At 45.4% G+C, this 16,911-nt stretch overlaps 1 long non-coding RNA gene across 2 annotated transcripts; it reads left to right on the forward strand.

Annotated features, from left to right (window-relative positions):
- The first annotated feature begins 3,260 nt into the window (after positions 1-3,260).
- LOC148056955 (uncharacterized) lies at positions 3,261-8,774 on the forward strand. Of its 2 annotated transcripts, XR_015702190.1 has the most exons (4): positions 3,261-3,358; positions 4,637-4,724; positions 5,438-5,603; positions 5,982-8,774. It is a non-coding gene; the product is annotated as an uncharacterized LOC148056955 (long non-coding RNA). The 2 variants fall into 2 exon arrangements; XR_015702189.1 differs by having other exon boundaries at positions 5,438-8,774.
- Positions 8,775-16,911: the final 8,137 nt, after the last annotated feature.

Below are 16,911 nucleotides of genomic sequence, written 5' to 3' on the forward strand. Positions count from 1 at the left end.
AGTTTGTACAAAACTGTTGAATGAATTCTGCTACAGGAAGCAAATGTCTAAGCCAAACAATGGAACTTCATAAATATTTAATTCTTATAATTTATTTAAAGTAGTAAAGACATAGCATACCGTCACCTTCAGAACACCTGTTAAGATGAAGCATTATCTCTCCTAACAATCTTATTTAGTTTTAAGATATTCAGTAAATTATCTTGCTGTAATTAATTTTTTATCCAAATAAATGGGAGGAAAAGGAGCCCAAATATTGGACTACACTGCTTTTGCAGAGACAAGAGAATATATGCAACAATCTTAGAAGCGGACCATTTGCTCAGCCCGATGCCAACACAGCCACGCAGGGCTGCACAGGCTGCTCACCGTGGACAATCTGTCCTTTTGCAGTTTGCAAAACTGATCAAAATTCAATAACATTCTTGTGTTTCAAAAACATTGAGCCCCTATTGCAATTAAAGTTTCACCATATGAATTCCTTGTCTTCCTTTTATTGTTTCTTGCTTATTATTCAGTATTTTGGTTACATGGGTTATTTTCATAGGCAGCGCCATCCATCTCATTGCTAAGCCTTTCTAAGGTGTATCAGGACACAGCAGACTTGTCTGGGGCTGGTGGGAGCCAGGCAGAGCACGGGGGTCCCTGCTGCTGGGCCCCTCAGCGGTGGGACACTGAGCTGGTTTTGGCTGAGGTAGTGTTAGTTTTCTTTATAGTAGCTAGTATGGGGCTATGTTCTGGATCAGTGGTGAAAACAGTGTTGATAACACAGGGATGTTTTCATTATTGCTGAGCAGCGCTTGAACAGAGTCAAGGCCTTTTCTGCTCCTCCCCCCACCCCACCAGCGAGCAGGCTGGGGGGCACAAGGAGCTGGGAGGGGACACAGCCAGGACAGCTGACCAAAGGGATATCCCACACCATATGAGGTCATGCTCAGCATGTGAGGCTGGGGGAAGAAGGAGGAAGGGGAGGATGTTCGGAGTGATGGAGTTTGTCTTCCCAAGTAAGCGTTATGTGCGATGGAGCCCTGCTGTCCTAGGGATGGCTGAGCACCTGCCTGCTGGTGGGAAGCAGTGAAGGAAGTCTTGTTTTGCTTTGCTTGCGTGTGTGGCTTTTGCTTTGCCTATTAAACTGTCTTTATATCAACCCATCAGTTTCTCACTTTTACTCTTCCAATTCTCTCCCCCATCCCACCAGGGGGGGAGTGGGCAAGCGGCTGGGTAGGGTTTAGTTGCTGGCTGGGATTAAACCACGACAGACACACAGCTATGGTTGGGGAAGGAGCTGCTTGTGCTTCCTGCTGGCCAAGGAGACCCTTGGCCAGTACCCAGATGGCCACCAATGCCATCCTTATGGTGATTCTAGAAGGAGCCTCACAAAATTACTCTAAAACACAATCTCAGGCTGCTGGTCACTGCCAAGAGCAAGGTACTGTCACCCTCCCAGCCCATGTAACTCTACAGAAAGAGAAGACAGAAAAAGAGCATCCTCCTTACCGTACCCCTGCACGCCTGAGCTTTACACAAAGGATACTGAACGAAGGAGGAACAATGTTGTTGGCAGTGCTGTTTTAAATCAACCTGATGAATACACTACCAGCATTTTTTTTCAGTATTTTCATCAATAGTTGTTAAAGCTGTTAAGAGAAGAACAAATAACCAAAACTGCAACTTTGGCATTTTCACGCAATGTTCTGGGAGTCCAAGGTCGAGCTGCCTGGCCTTGCCAAAGCCCATCATCAGCCATTAGCACAAGGACAGCACAACACTGAACCAGAACCAGCCACCCACACACAGAGGGACATGCAGCTGTACCCACAAGCCAAAACCAAGAGATTGTATCCAGCTCAAAGGACTCAAACCACTGAACGTTGCACACAGAATAAGTTATCAGGAAAACAATGAAAAAGTGCTAATTTGTTTTCTTCTATACAGCATACGTGATTAACCGAATTCCTTAATGTGTGGGAGTGGGGAGGATTGTTGTGGCATGTTTCAAGGTTTTGGGTTGTTCTTTGCGGGAGTTCTTTTGTTGGTTTTTTTGTTGGTTGTTTTTTCTTTTTTGCACCAGTGACAAAATAGAAATATTAAGCGAACTGAAGGAATTCTACATCTGCAGTACAGAACATTTACAGTCATTTTTCCAGGCCAAAACAACGGATTTCAGGGCCTTCACATTCATCACAAGCAGGGATATCAAGTGTCTATTACAGAGTTTACCCAAGGAAGGCATCAGCTGTCGTTAACGCAACCTTGATTGTTTACAGGCTAACACCAGCTTGGTATATGAATGCCAAAAAATAGCACATTATGTTTGCAAGTAACAAATAAAACCACACACTTTCCAATGATCCAGAAGAGCAGCTGGTCACTGACTCAGCCTGATAACAGTTATCTCTGAACTGATCAAGATTTATGTTTTGTATCATATCTGTTTGAGTTTTTTTAATGTTTAAAAAGTATTAATCTCTTGCTGTATAAGCACATTAAATGTATTTAATTGAAAGACGATTTTTCTTTCCACTAAGACATTGACGTACAATTACCTAAATGAACTACCTAATTGCTGCCATTCTGATGTTCTGACTTTGTAGATACTCATTTTAATACCTATTGTTTAAATTTGCTGACAAAATGACTGAGAGACTCCTCACATAAGCAGTAGAAGTGCCCATTGCAACCCTGTTACCATTTATCTGTTACATCTCTTCAACACATAAAAACATGAGAAAAGTTGCTAAATAGACAGTAAGTATTAGCTAGTGAATTCAAAAATGAGAATACTTTCACTGTTTAAGAAAAAAAACTGATTAACTCCATGGCTTAGAAAACAAGCCAAAATCAAGACACAAACATACACACCTTTGTATTTTGATGAACAGAAAAAAGTTCCTGTTAATCCAAATACTTGCACTTGCTTAATCCCACACCTGTATACACGCTTCAGCAGAACTACACCACTTCGTATGTAGAGAGACTACAGCTCTATATTAAGCAAACTTAGAATATTATTTTGCTATTTTAGCATCTCACACCCATCCAGGTAATAGATAGAAACATTTTTGTTACCAGTAGTCTATAAAACTGTGTGCTACAAATACAGCAATGGGCTGTGATTTAAAGTCTCCTGCCCCCTGCCACAGGTGAGCTGCATGATGCTGAGAGCATCAGTGGCAGCTGCAACTTAACTCCCTGCCAAAGAGTAGAAAAGCAAATGGAAAACTCCTGCAGACTCACCTGAGCTCGTGGAAGGGAGCAATAAAAGCAGTGCAGTTGCTATAGGCCTCCCTGTATGTTAGAGGAGAAGTGTGTCTGGCAGCAGGTCCTGTGCTGCTCACCTGAGCACCAATGCCCTGAGGTGAGTAGCCAGTGGGTGCTGCTCCTGAGTGAGAGAGGGAAGGGAGAAAGGGCAGAGCTTTGACTGAGGCAGAAATGCAGATAGCTCTGCTCACACCCTTGAGTCCAGATGTTTGTTAACGTTGCTAAGATGAACTTTGTCTTCACGCTATGAAGTGTCTTCACACTATAGAAGACTGGGGTTCCCAAGGTTGGGAGATGGAGGTCCTAGCGAGGTTTTTCCACTTAGGCTCAGGATGCAGGCTGGTGCGTGCCCCCCTCCTGTTTGCTGGGTGGCTCCATGAGAGCATCGGGCTGCTCTGTGCCCTGCAGAGGGAAGTGACATCATCACGAGCAAGGGTATGCTGCTTCTCTCGGGGGTCTCCAGGCCTACAGCTCTCTCTCAGTGTCTCTTTCTGGCTGCTACCATGAGGTTCTTGACAACCCTTCAAGGTGACAGGAGCTGGACATCCATCCCTCTCTGGCCACGGCAGCCAGAGCCTTTGCTGCCTAGCCGGCGTGACCCTTGAGTGGTCCCAGTAGAGCTTCTCCCACTGGAAGCCACAGCTGGATACTCTGGTCTGGAGCCAGAGGCTTCTTTTGGGTAAATGGACTTGAAAATGGAGGAGCAGCTTCCTTTCTGCTGAGGCTGTGGGTTCCCTAGTGCAAAACATCATAGACCAGTTTATGCCGTAGGGAGCACTGGGAAGTCCTGTATGGAGCCTTTTAGCATGCACTCTGTGCTGCTACCAAAATACAGCCTCTGTCAGAGGCTTCAAGTGCTGTAATTTCAACTCCCCCAATGCCTTATTAGAGCAAGCCTTTAAAAATAAGTCTCTGGCAAAATAGGGGACTTTGAAGAATGCATCGTTAAAACATCAATATTTAAGCACATTTCTGGGTAAGTGAGGCACAAGAGCTTTGGCTTTTCTAGAACATAGATTGAATTTTCACAGCTATAAAATTTGGGGGGGTGGAAACAAACAAAAGAAATATAACTTATACATGCCTTACTGATGTGAGTGAATGACCAGTTTTGCACCTGACTCTCTGTGCTGGTGTGCTTGCACTCTCTAGTACTCTAAGAGACAAGTCAGGTTCATAAATGCATGCGCATGTTTTCCTGTATTGTGAAGTACATTAATAGTGTTTCGGTGTTACAGTGCAGAGCACAGTGTTCCTGGCGCGTTGCACAAGACTTGGAGTCAGGCAGGGTTTGGATGCCATGCAGGGAGGTGGTGGGTAAGGACTCTCTTTCCAAGCTGATCACTAAATAAGAGAGCTGCTCTGTTTGCTACAGGGAAGATGAGGCCGTTTTGTGCATCAGAGCAGATACAGGATGCTATCAACTATATTTTTCTACACTGACTTCCCCTCCACTCTGAAATGTAAGTCATCAGAAACATAATTTTTTTGTTGTGCTTTTGGGGTATAGGAAAAACAGACAGCTTTTGTCATCTGAGGGAGAAAGCCTCCCAGAGCATGCTTAATTCAATCCCCATAACAGCATCTTTACTAAATACTCTGTGGTAATGACAGTGTGCTTAGTTAGATGCATTTATAAGTGGAAAAAAAAGAAATGTAGGGAAAGAAGAGAGCCTAGAATACCTAAGCTGCATTTCACTATCATAATTGGTTTAGATACTATAAATCTTTTTATATCTGCATTTTTTAACAAAAAAAATTGCTCTTTCAAGCAGTAAATCAGGCTTGTTAGCCTTAAGTTTAATAAAGTTTCCAGTAATGAGTTTCCCAAATGTTAAACTTGTTATTCTATTCTTTGTGATCGAAACTAAAATTGCTTTTCAGACACAAAGCTGTCAGCATAAGATCACGACTGACAAAGTGACTTCTGGTCAACAAACACTCCCATCTCCATCTCCCAACTGACTTTCCTTGCATCAGCAGAAGGCAGGATAGCCAAAGACTTACAGAGGCTATAACGATGTGGGAACCCCTCACCTGAAGATGAGCTCCTGTCTGAGGGCCATTGGGAAGCCTGGGCGAGGCCATCCCACTTTCCCAGCATCCTATGAGGATCAGTGGTGAACTACCAGTGAAAGGGCAGCAGCACAGAATGTGTTTGTAACATTCCTTGCAGGGGACGACTCTGTACTGCGAACGCACCTCCTGTCTGCTGTGGATGGAGACTGGCATCTACAATGACTTGTGATCTCTAGTGGCCAGCCCCAGAGACCGTGGGACTTGCAGATTATGTCAGAAGTGGCGAAGGTTACCCAGAGCATCAGTCTCTGGCAGGACTGAAGGTGAGCTGTGGGCTTGTCCTGTACATATCTGGGGCAGGATGAAAGCTGTGCATTGTGAACCCCAGAACCCAAAGCAATGCCCAAGTCACAAAGGAGGTGACCTGAACCCAGGGCAGGTCAGTAGGGTGCTGCTTTAGAGATACTGGGGCAGCAGAGCCCTGCTGAGAGGAATGAGCATGGTGTGCTGGGCATGTCCCTGGGGGCAGCGCTGCTCCTGGTGGGCAGGTGTCATGCTGGAGGACACCTGTGGTCTCATGGCCAACAGTTGTGTTGGGGATGGGAGTCCAGGAAACATTTGGGACATGTTTCTTGTTCAAAGATGTTTCCAACTTCTTGAATGAAATGAAATCTTACCACCTTGTTTCCATCTGTACTTAGACATTTCCTTTGCTGGGAAGTATGGGAATACATATGGCAGCTCTGTGGACTGAGGTGGTGGCTGTGGCCATGAGCACGCAGTACTGGTGCAGCAGCCGGTCCCGTTCCAGATTCACTGCGGTGCAGGGCTGAAGGGGATGGCAGGAGCCATGCTTGCCACACTGCTGAGAGCGAGCAGGATAGCGTTTCAGTGGCCCCAGAGCTGCTGGTGCGAAGAGAGGATCCATAACCGAGTCCTGCAGGGACCTCAGAGGTGATGAGGGGGAACATGAGAATTTGGTCAGACCAAGCTCATGCCAGAGAAACACAGGGAAATGTGACCCATATCCTGATAATTGGATCTACCTTTCTCTTTCATAAGGGCTCTGCAACCCCAGAGCTTTGGGCGAAAGCCTGCTTCCTGGCACAGCCACCTGCACCACGGCTGAGCTGACACTTCACTCCTGATGGGAAGTCTTGTAGAGGGTATTTGTTAGTCCCATCATGAGTATCCAAAAACTTGTGCCCTCACCTGATTTACTGGTCCTGAATTAAAAAAAATTCTTTCAGCTATAGAATCTCCCAGAAGAACACCAGGAAGTATATGTTCAATGGTGGCTTCTTGATAATGTTATTAACAATATCCTTAGATATTTGAAAATACCATGGGATTTTGTGACTAATGCCTTTTGACGTGTCAGCTACAAACCTGGAGGAAGCACAGAGAAATTTTGCCACTCCATGTAAGGAGAAACATCAGATAAGTAACTTGAAGTGTCAGCTGGCACCAGGTCTCGATACAAATCCAGCAATGTGGGAACGTACACATTCCCCAGAAGTTCACCCAATCTACGAACAGTGAACTTGGCTCAATGCTTTGGCAGGAACCAGGCTCCTGGAGGACTTTGATTATAAACAAGTTCAAAGAGATGCTCAGAATCACAAGGCAAAAGCACAAGTGTGTAAACCTGTCAGGAGGATGAGGAAGAAAACAGACTTAGCAGGGGTTGCAGAAGAAATGCATGTGCAGTTGTCTGTACAAATAGCTAAAGAAATCATCAAACCAGCTAAGCAGAGAAAAAACTTGAGGTGAAATTTTGAAATGTACCAAAATGCACTGAACATCATGGGGACTGAAGGCTTTTGAAAAATGTTTTTTGCATCCTTGGTGATCATATACTTCATAAAACAGTTACCCAGTGCACAGTCACAGGAAGACCGCTGAGGTGTACTAGCTGCTGTGGTGGCCTGCAAAAGCAATGGGGAAGCAGGTAGGCTGCGTGCCTGGGAGCCCAAGGTCATTCTCACAGGAGATGTGGATCTCCACGGCAGGGGTGCTGGTGCGTGTACTGCCCAGGTTGCTTGCACCACGTCATCCCCATGAAGTTCATCTGCCCTAGAAGGGGTTGTTGCACCTGGCACAGGTTTGTCTTGAGGGCAAATATCCAAGTGGGTGTGTTCAGGTACAGGGATTGCTGTTGTCTCAGGTGGAGCTGTTGTTTCCACTGAGAAAACCAGATTGTTCCGAGTCCAACGGGAGCAAGGCTTGGTCAAAATGCTCTTGTTGACCCACCTTTTCCTAGATCAATCCTTGCCTCACTGCTGAGAGTGCGGTCTGCTTTGTTTTCACATGTTGGGGCTTTTTTCACGTCTTCTCAGGACTTTCCAAATGTCAGTTTGTTAAAGCCAACACTTTAAGCGGTTTCTTCAGGGAACACTTTAAGCGGTTCTTCTAGTACACACACAATTTTTTTTTACTATATCACTGTTGTGAAACTACATCTCTCTCCCAGTCACGGATGACAGAAGGAATGTCTTTTTTCTCTCTTAACCCATGATTACATCTCCTCTGCGTATTCCTCAAAACTGGACAAAAGTAGAAACTATTTCTGCTTTTTCTATGTTGTTATGTAGAAACATTGTTATGATAGAACTGTGCTTATATCACAGTAAGACTTCCTTGTGGAATATTGAATAGTTTGGGTTTACGTTTGATAACTCATTTGGACATAGATTTTTTTTTTTCCAGTAATGTCTGTTGATTACTCTAGTCTGTGTTTCCCAAATGCAATTTTACATTCTGTTCTACCAGCTTTCCTATTTTCTGACTTGCTGTGTACTGCTTTTCCTGTTTCTTCAAGCCTGGACTCCTTCATCCTGGTCAGCTCAACTCCTCCTAATAGGACTTCAAATTTAAGGCCATTCTAGCATCAGTCACAAAGGAGTTTTGCACATTTTAACCACTGGCATGGAGTGCTATACTGAAGATAGAACCACAAATTAAAATTATTCAGTCCTAGATGAAGCCTAACAAGACAGGGGAGAGCAAAACATAAAACCTACCAAAATAAACAAGCTTTAACCCTTTTTTTTCTGGGTTTATTTATAAAGAGCTGTACTGGAAGGCAAAGATCCCAGACTTAATGGGGATGAAGACAGGCTTTGGCATGTAAAGGGTCAGTGGATTTCCTCAAAGCTCCCTAAAACAATTCAGAAATGTAGTCTCCTTCAGACTTTCCTTTTTCTGACAGATTTCTCCAGTGCTGTTACCTTCCAGACAGTTTCTCTCATGAGCAAATTTAAGCCTTCAATGGGGCCAAGACCAATTTCTATTTATGGACAAACAGAACACACATAAATGGCTGTGTAAGTATCTCGCACTGAATAGTTCAATTAACTCCCAGAATATATGTATGATTAATGGCTGTCATCCTTTAAAATGCCCTGAGTACAAAGCCAATATCTACCAACAGCAATATAAGACAAATTAACATTTTAATGCCTTGTAAACTATATGATTCTTTGCTACAGATAACTGTTTTTTAGGTTTGTTATAACCTTATTCTTTCTGCATAGCTAGAAATGGTATATCAAACTGAGGTTTACAAATTACAATAAAAAGAGTAAGAATCCACCTGGTTTGGGTGATTTACATATCCTGGTACTGATATCTGGGTGCATTTTGGCAGCTGAAGTGATGGGAGAGTGAGCGATTCGCAGGGTTCCTGGCTGCTCCAGCACAATTCTGTATCCTGCTAATCTTTTATTTCTCTGAGGAGGCATCAGAGGTATGTCATTCATAAAGGGTCTAATTTATTGCTGAACTCAAGGGAAATTTTTCCAAGGACTTAACAGAACATGGGAAGAAACTCAAAAACTGTGGAAAAACAAGGATAAAAGATAAATTCCAGCTAGCTAATAATTTGGTGCATGTGTGTATGCTTGTGCTGTTAATGTCAGAAAAGATAAAACAATCATTTTCCCCTAATCCTTCAGGATGTAGCCACTCCATTGCATTTGTGAAACATCCATCCTTGTTTTCTTCTTGTGTTGCCTGCAGATTGCTTATCCCCTCAGTTACCAGTACATGTTAGCTTCCCTAAGCCAATATGGAGATTGCTCCTATGCACTTGATGGGGTAAAGAGGACCTTGGTTTGTATGTCATCCTTTTCCCTTGCCGTATTCTAGTTTGCAGCCCTGATGACTGCCTTGGTTGTGATATGGTTGTAAATACATGAAAGCGAAATTGCACAAGCCAGCAGAAATCCTGTCTTTTTATAGAAGAATCTTGAAAACCCATATTAAAACAGTCGCTTCTGGAGCAGCAGGAAATACACACCATTGGCAGATGTACCCAAGAGTGGTCAGGAGAAGAGCAACAGGACAATGTTTTTCTTCAAGGGACAGGACAGTCAGTTGCAGAAGTAGTTGCAGGGAGCATTCGGAACTCCGCTGGAGTTGCAGAGGATCGTCATCTCCTGCTCTTGGAACAACATTCAAGAGATGCTGCTGGCCTAACATCCAAGGAAGGGTTTCCTAAGAAGAAAGGTCCATTTGGCAGATGTGCCTTGTGTGTCCAGCTGTTCCTTGGGCAATTCCTTGTGAGAAGTGTCATTGGCTGGGAGATGTTAGTGGAGCCTTGCTCTGTGCTTTGTCCCCTCTGTGTCAGGGTTAGCTCTACTGCAACCAACCCAAAAGTCAGCAAAGATGGAACATGGGCAAGAATGATTGGTTTTTCCTGCTAACATGGCCTTGCGAAGGTTTTGCGTGCCTAAGCTAAACTCATCTTAGAAACAAGCCCCCAGAGGGAATCTGCTGGGTCTGGAAAAGTGAGGTTCAAACACAATGTGATGAATATGGTCCACACACAAAGCTGTCTGCATTCTGGACAGCCGTCCTTCGGATCCGTCTTCCTCCTTTCTGTTTGAAGGGAGTGTGTTGGTTATTATTGCTCACTTGCTTCACTTTGTTCCCTGGTTTAGCTCTTGGTCAGTAAATGAGCCAAGTCCCAGGTGGAACCGCCTCTTTTCAGGACAAGCAGGTGGGTTTGCTCCCAGCTGGCTTGGGAGAAGTCTCTACTCCCAGCATCCAGCAGGAAAATGCTCAAACTTTTTTTTCTTCTCTGGGGTTTTCTTTAGGTGTGTTTTGGATACGCAGGGCCTATCTTGCAGCTGAATTATTAAAAAAGCCTGAGAGTCAATCATCAATACTCAGGTGTACCAAAGCAACCTGTTCTTCTTATTAAATAGTGCACTATTTTCCCAAAAGAATAAGAAATACAATATTGGAGAAGAGAGTTGATGAAAGAAAGGGACCACAGTGAATACTGGCTGAAGTTTAATAATCTGTGTTCCCCGGCAGGAATAACCTCCAGCCACTCGTGAATACGGTTCGTGTGCCCGCACAGTGGGGGCCCTTCGGTCAGCACAGCCGAGCCCCCCGTCCGCTCCGGCGCAGCAGGGAGAGGAGGTGGCGGCACAGCTGGTGCCACCTCAGAGGCTGGGGACCGGCTGTCTGTGGGGAGAAGGGATCACCCCATCTTTGCTAATTAACCTGGCAGATATCTTCCTGAAATGAGCACTCCTGTGCATGCCACAGCACCCACCTCCTTTACCTGCAGTCTGGGGTCAGGAGTACACCGCCTTCATCTCCTCCCAAAATTCTGAAGGATGAGACAAAATATAGGTATTTAGGCTTTCTTTCTGCAACTCTTTCTACATCCTTCACACATGCACACACTTGTCCTCTGATTTCATTAAGTATTATTACTGAAAGCTTGTATCACTTTATCATGTTATACTTTAATCTGGAATGACTTTTACTCGTCATTTAATACTTTTACTTTCATTTAACGTGTCTTTGAAGAGTTTCAGCAGCTGCATAAACACTATGTTAATCTAAGTTATTTACTGTGTTATCTCAACATAACACAGAGATTTATTGACAGTTACCATATATTTATAACCTAATAGACTTGTCAGGTATTTTTCAACATATTTATTATTACTGTGGTGCATTTTATAAGAAATAGAAGACAGCTCAGGAATATAGTAGGCATTTTTGTTGATGGTAAGGTCTTGAATTACTTTCATATCTTTATTCAGTCACCTTTTTCTTATTTCTTACCTCTTTACAGCTTCAGGAATTTGGAAAAAAAAAAAAAGAAAAAGAAAAAAAAAAAAACAGAAACAAAAAAAAAAAACACAAAAAACCCCAAGGTCTCTAAAACTAGCTTCACTGTTGTTTCTGAACATTTTTCCCCATCAGATCTGTAGCATGTCAGTCACTGAGACCCATTGCTTCATAAGCCCTTCTCCTCAAACACTGCCTTTACCTTTCCACTGCCGCTTGAATTTAATTTCTATTAGGTAAGGAGAGCTCGAGGGACGCTTCCTCACGGCAAACCCTTCTTCCTCCAGTTCAAGGTAAGCTGAGCCTGACTTCCGAACAATGCATATCACTGTCTTTGGAAATCCCACTAAATGAGAAGAAAACCTAGATTTATAGCTTTAGGTTGATTGGTGGAATAATGTAAAGATACCATTATGGCAAACTGTAATAGATAAAGGGATTTTTTTTTTTTTATTTAAAAAGATGTATTACTAAAAATAGCACAAAACAAACTGGAAGCAACATGAGTGCCTTCAGTATGGAAGAGGGGAGGCTGAGCAGAAGCACGCGTGGCCCCTTGGAACTTTGGCTTTATGTACTTCAGTAGTCCTCAGTGAGGTGATTGCTCACTTAGCAGCCTGAGAAGCTGGGATCATTTCTGTCATGTCTGTGATGGCACTTTTATTTACCTGAGGATCATCATTGTGAAGAGAGGAGAATCAGAAAGGAACCAGCAATAACTGATCATCCCAGAAAAAGACTGAAGTAACACAGAGTCAGGCTTTCCATGGCCTCCTGCCTTGCTGCTGTGCTCATGGGGTGGCATCGGGCAGCAGCTGCATTTTCAGGACAAGTTCAAGCTCAGGTCCGGAGCCAGCTGATCAGAAATGGCAACATCTGGCCCCATGGACGATGCACAGGTACAGATGTGCAGAGCCTCCGCCTCTCCTGAAAGGGCTCAAAAAGGGAAAACAAGCAGAGAGAAGGAACAAGCAAATGTATTACCAGCAAGTGATGCTCAGGGGTCCATAACCTCCTCCCGTTCCTCACCCTCAGCCTTTAGGGAATGCTGCCCATCATCAATTGTGTATCACATTTGTGTACTACAGCCCTTGCAAGAAAGAGGAAATCTGTATGGGAAAGAAGGTGGAAAGAAAAGGCAAATCAGTGGTCGGGGCCAAGTTATTGAGCAGTGTTGGCTGCAATCTCCTCTCAGGCAGCTCCTCACCTCTGGCAGTTCTCAGGACACAGGGCTGGGAGGGACAGGATAGTATATGGGTATACCACCAGGCTGGGGACAAGCAGGCAGCACCCTGCTCATCTGAAAAGGGGTGACACGGGCGTGAGGCAGCCTGGCGTTGCCTGGGTACAAGGGAAGACAAGGAAAGGCTTCTTCATGAGCACCAGCACTATGGGAGCCTTCTCCTCGAAAAGACATATTGGAAAATTGGGAATGGCATGTGTGCCTTTGTGCCTTTGGACACGTGTGTGGGTACCCATGCACGTATCTTCCCCAAGAGATCAATTTCTTTCCTAAAAATATTTTGTCTGTAGTACTATTGACTTTGCCTTTCATTCTCTTCACAGCTGTCACAGTATTTGCAGCCCAGAAGCAGCTCAAATGGCAGGTGTAACTGTGGTAGTAGGGATTTGAGAGCTATAGGTAAATGATATTTCTAGGATTTCTGGAGAATGACACAGCACTGCATCTGTCAGGATGTGCAAAGACACTAAGCCATCACGACACGGCCTTCTGGAGATGTGTCAGCACTAAGGAAGTGAAAAAAGCACTTTTAAAAATGCCTTTAAAAGTCTTTCCATCAGATTCTTTAGCTTTCAAAAAGCACTCTAGGATACTTCACGCTGAAGTAAGTGGGGTTTATGGCGTGACTAAAAGCTGCAGCATCAAGCCTTGCCTAAGAGCACAGAAGCACAGCTTGTGAAAGGGAATGAAGTCCAAGGCTTCACATGTACTGATAGCTCAGGATATCTGATTCTGCTGTTAGAAGAGAGACGTCAGAGGGGATAGATTTGCAGAAGGTCTGTGGACAGACACACTCCCCTGGGGACAGGGACTGCCTTCCGCTGGGTGGAAGAGCCTGTCCCATGTGTTGGCGGAGCAGGGAGCTGTGCCCCCGGGGTGCTGCCCCCCAGGGAAACAGGAGGGTGCAGAGAAGGGCTTTGGAAGCACGGGTGCTGCACAGCGGGGAGAGGAACAGGAAGGGCTCCTGCATGAGAGGCTCTCGTTAACTCCAACAGCAGTATTGAGAATGGCAATGAAATACCAGTTTGTGGTAATGTTCTTTTCCTTGGGGATTAGCCAGGTCACGCTTCCCTGGCTAAACACTGGTGGAAAGCAGCAAAAGCTGCCCAGGCACCTTCAAACACCTCCCAGCACGTCCCTCGTCCCCTTCTTTGACTGCAGAATAGGGATGCTGTGTTAAGAGTAAATGGACTACGTTGCATGTAGATGGCTGAATGGTTTAACGTTGCCAGTTTTCTCAGGACAAGCAGCTTCAGAGGCATTTTTGTATAGGACTGCCACTCAGCCATCCAGGAGGTGCTGACAAGCAGGGCCTTCTGCAAGGCCAGTGTTCCTGCCTGGATCCCTGCTTCTCCATGCCCTTTCAAGGCGTCTACAGCACAGCAGAGCTCTGTGCTGGGAAGCCGGTCATCCTCCCCCTCTGCTGCCCTGGGCTGCACCCACCCAAAGCAAACCTCAAGGAGCTCCTGCATCTGCATCCTCCACATCACCACCCATCCCGCCCACCTGCTCCAGCAAATGCTGTTTTTCTGAGTGCTGATTTGCGGCAGTAGTGCTCCCAAAATGCGAACAACCACAAAACTAAAACAGGCTGAAAAAATGAGGGCTAGCTCCATCAACTAGATTTAGAGAAATACAGATCTTTGATTCTTATCTGGCATAGAGAGAGATAAGCTTTCTTTTCTCTCATGAACAAGAAAATTAATTTTAGAAAAATCTAAATTAGTCCACGTCAAAGTCTGCCCTGTATTTCTGTCAGCGTATGGCCAACTGTATGAGGTTCAACAAGGCTCAATGCTGGGTCCTGCACTTGGGTCACAACAACCCCAGGCAACGCTACAGGCGTGGGGAGGAGTGGCTGGAGAGGTGCCTGGCAGAAAGGACCTGGGGGTGTTGGTCGACAGCCAACTGAATATGAGCCAGCAGTGTGCCCAGGTGGCCAAGAAGGCCAATAGCATCCTGGCTTGTATCAGAAATAGTGTGGCCAGCAGGAGCAGGGAGGTGATGGTGCCCCTGTGCTGGGCACTGGTGAGGCCGCCCCTCGAATGCTGTGCTCAGCGCTGGGCCCCTCACCCCAAGGCGGCCATGGAGGGGCTGGAGCGTGGCCAGAGCAGGGCAGCGAGGCTGGGGCAGGGGCTGGAGCCCAAGGCTGGGGAGGAGCGGCTGGGGGAGCTGGGGGGGCTCAGCCTGGAGAAGAGGAGGCTGAGGGGAGCCCTCGTCGTTCCCTACAGCTGCCTGAAAGGAGGTTGGAGCCGGGGGGGTCGGTCTCTTCTCCCCAGTAACAAGCGATGGGACAAGAGGGAACGGCCTCAAGCTGCGCCAGGGCAGGTTTGGGTTGGATATTGGGAAAAACTTCTTCACTGAAAGGGCATTCAGGCCCTGGCCCAGGCTGCCCAGGGCAGGGGCTGAGTCCCCATCCCTGGAGGTATTTAAAAGCTGGGTAGATGTGGTGCTTGGGGACATGGTTTACTGGTGGTCTTGGCAGTGCTAGGTTAATGGTTGGACCTGATGATCTTAAAGGTCTTTTCCAACCTAAATGATTCTAGGATTCTATGGTTCTGGATTATTATGGAATTATGAAGCCACAGAACTATAGGTCTGAAGTTTGCCACAAGCGTAATGTACTTTTATATACACAACAAAAGCTGTTAACTTGATTGTTAATCTGCAAAGGGTTTTTTTCCCGAGAAGAAAACAGGTTAAATTACAAAGTCAGTCATCAGTAAATGCTCTCATGGATCTGTTATTACATATGTGAGAAAATGTAGGGCAAAAAATGAGAGCAGCAGGAGCTGACTGCCCATGAAAATCAAACCTGTGAGTGCTGGGCCTGAGATGGATGTAATATTTGCACATCTAGAAACATCAGATTAGGCCCAGAGCTGATGGTATATTGAAGGTCAGGCAGCCAGTTAGGAACAACTCCCTTTGATAGCCTATATCTGCTGCTCCCATCTTCCTTTTCTTTGTGTGAACGTATAAATGGAAATATTTGGGGATGAGAAATTATATGATGTTATCCCTCCTTTCCTTTACTGACAGGCAGAAACTTAAAGGGAGAGCCTTTCCCACTGCTCAAGTCCACCAGCTCGAGGGCGAGCACTGAGCTGAACACAAACATGCCAGCGAACCCCGGCTCCTTGGCTTCCTGGCCTGGGGACTCAGGGGTGACGAGCATCGCTCTTCTGAGACATCAACACAGAAGCCATCGTGTCCAAGTAAAGCGCAATAGATAGGCTTTGGTATGCAAGTGGTTAACTGTTCATGAATGTGATGCAGCAGTGCAAAGGTCTGTTGCAGGTCCCGGTAAGAAACGCATTCGACCCTGTAAGGCAGTCGGAGGGAGATAACAGGAGAAGGAAAAAGGGGATCATAGATAAACTCACATCCCTCCGGAGGCAGAGGACACCATGCAGTGCAGCATCGGCCAGGCCTCTTGCCAGGGCACAGCGCACTGTGCAGATCCCGTCCTTGATAAGGCTTGCCAGCATAAGGATTTTCTTAGGCACAAAAAACTCTATTCATCATTGCCACCAAGAGCAAAAGGATGTCTACATGAAGACATGAAACTTCACTTCAAGATAAAGAGGAGGACACGCTTGTGGCACCATCTCCAGCTGCCAGGTGGGGCTGCCTACGCTCCTCCACACAATCAGCCAGCGAAGTTTATCCTGGGGGTACCTCCAGACCAGACCAGCCCCACACCTGCTCAGGTCACCAGGTCCTCTGTCCACAGCAGTCTTCCAGTTAGAACCACCGCAATGAGGTGTTTAAAGACACTTTTATTTTGTTGCAACTTCACTTCCTTCCCAAAACGCAGTCCCTTGGCTGCTCTTTTGACATTTCTCTTGCAGCAATGAGGTCAGCTCTCAAAGCTCAGCCTAAGTTATGCACACCATTCACAAAGATCCAGGTCCTGAGAAACAGTGAAAGCACCAGTTCCTGCTTCCTTGCTGGGTCACTCGAGCACAGGGATGCTTATTCATTTTTTTATGATTACTTGGCTAATAGGCTGTCTGAGTTTTTTCTGTCCCCAAGGAGAACTCTCTTAAGTTTTGTGTGAGAAAAATTTCAGATTATTAGTACATGTTTTGAACTAAAGTCCTACAGATTCTTTCCTCAATTCACATGTGAATTCCTGTCACGGAAAAAATTACAGCTCTCTCCAGTGATCTCATCATCAATCGGTGATGCCCTTAAACCCTTTACTGAGACTTTTGGTGATAGCTAACATCATCATAATCATCATAACATTGGTGTTAGTTATATTACTCAGCTTACCTTTGGTAAGTGGC

Source organism: Nipponia nippon, unplaced genomic scaffold (assembly GCF_047370975.1).
Source record: "Nipponia nippon isolate SJK-2023a ecotype South Korea unplaced genomic scaffold, ASM4737097v1 scaffold_11, whole genome shotgun sequence".
In the NCBI taxonomy this organism is placed as follows: domain Eukaryota; kingdom Metazoa; phylum Chordata; class Aves; order Pelecaniformes; family Threskiornithidae; genus Nipponia; species Nipponia nippon.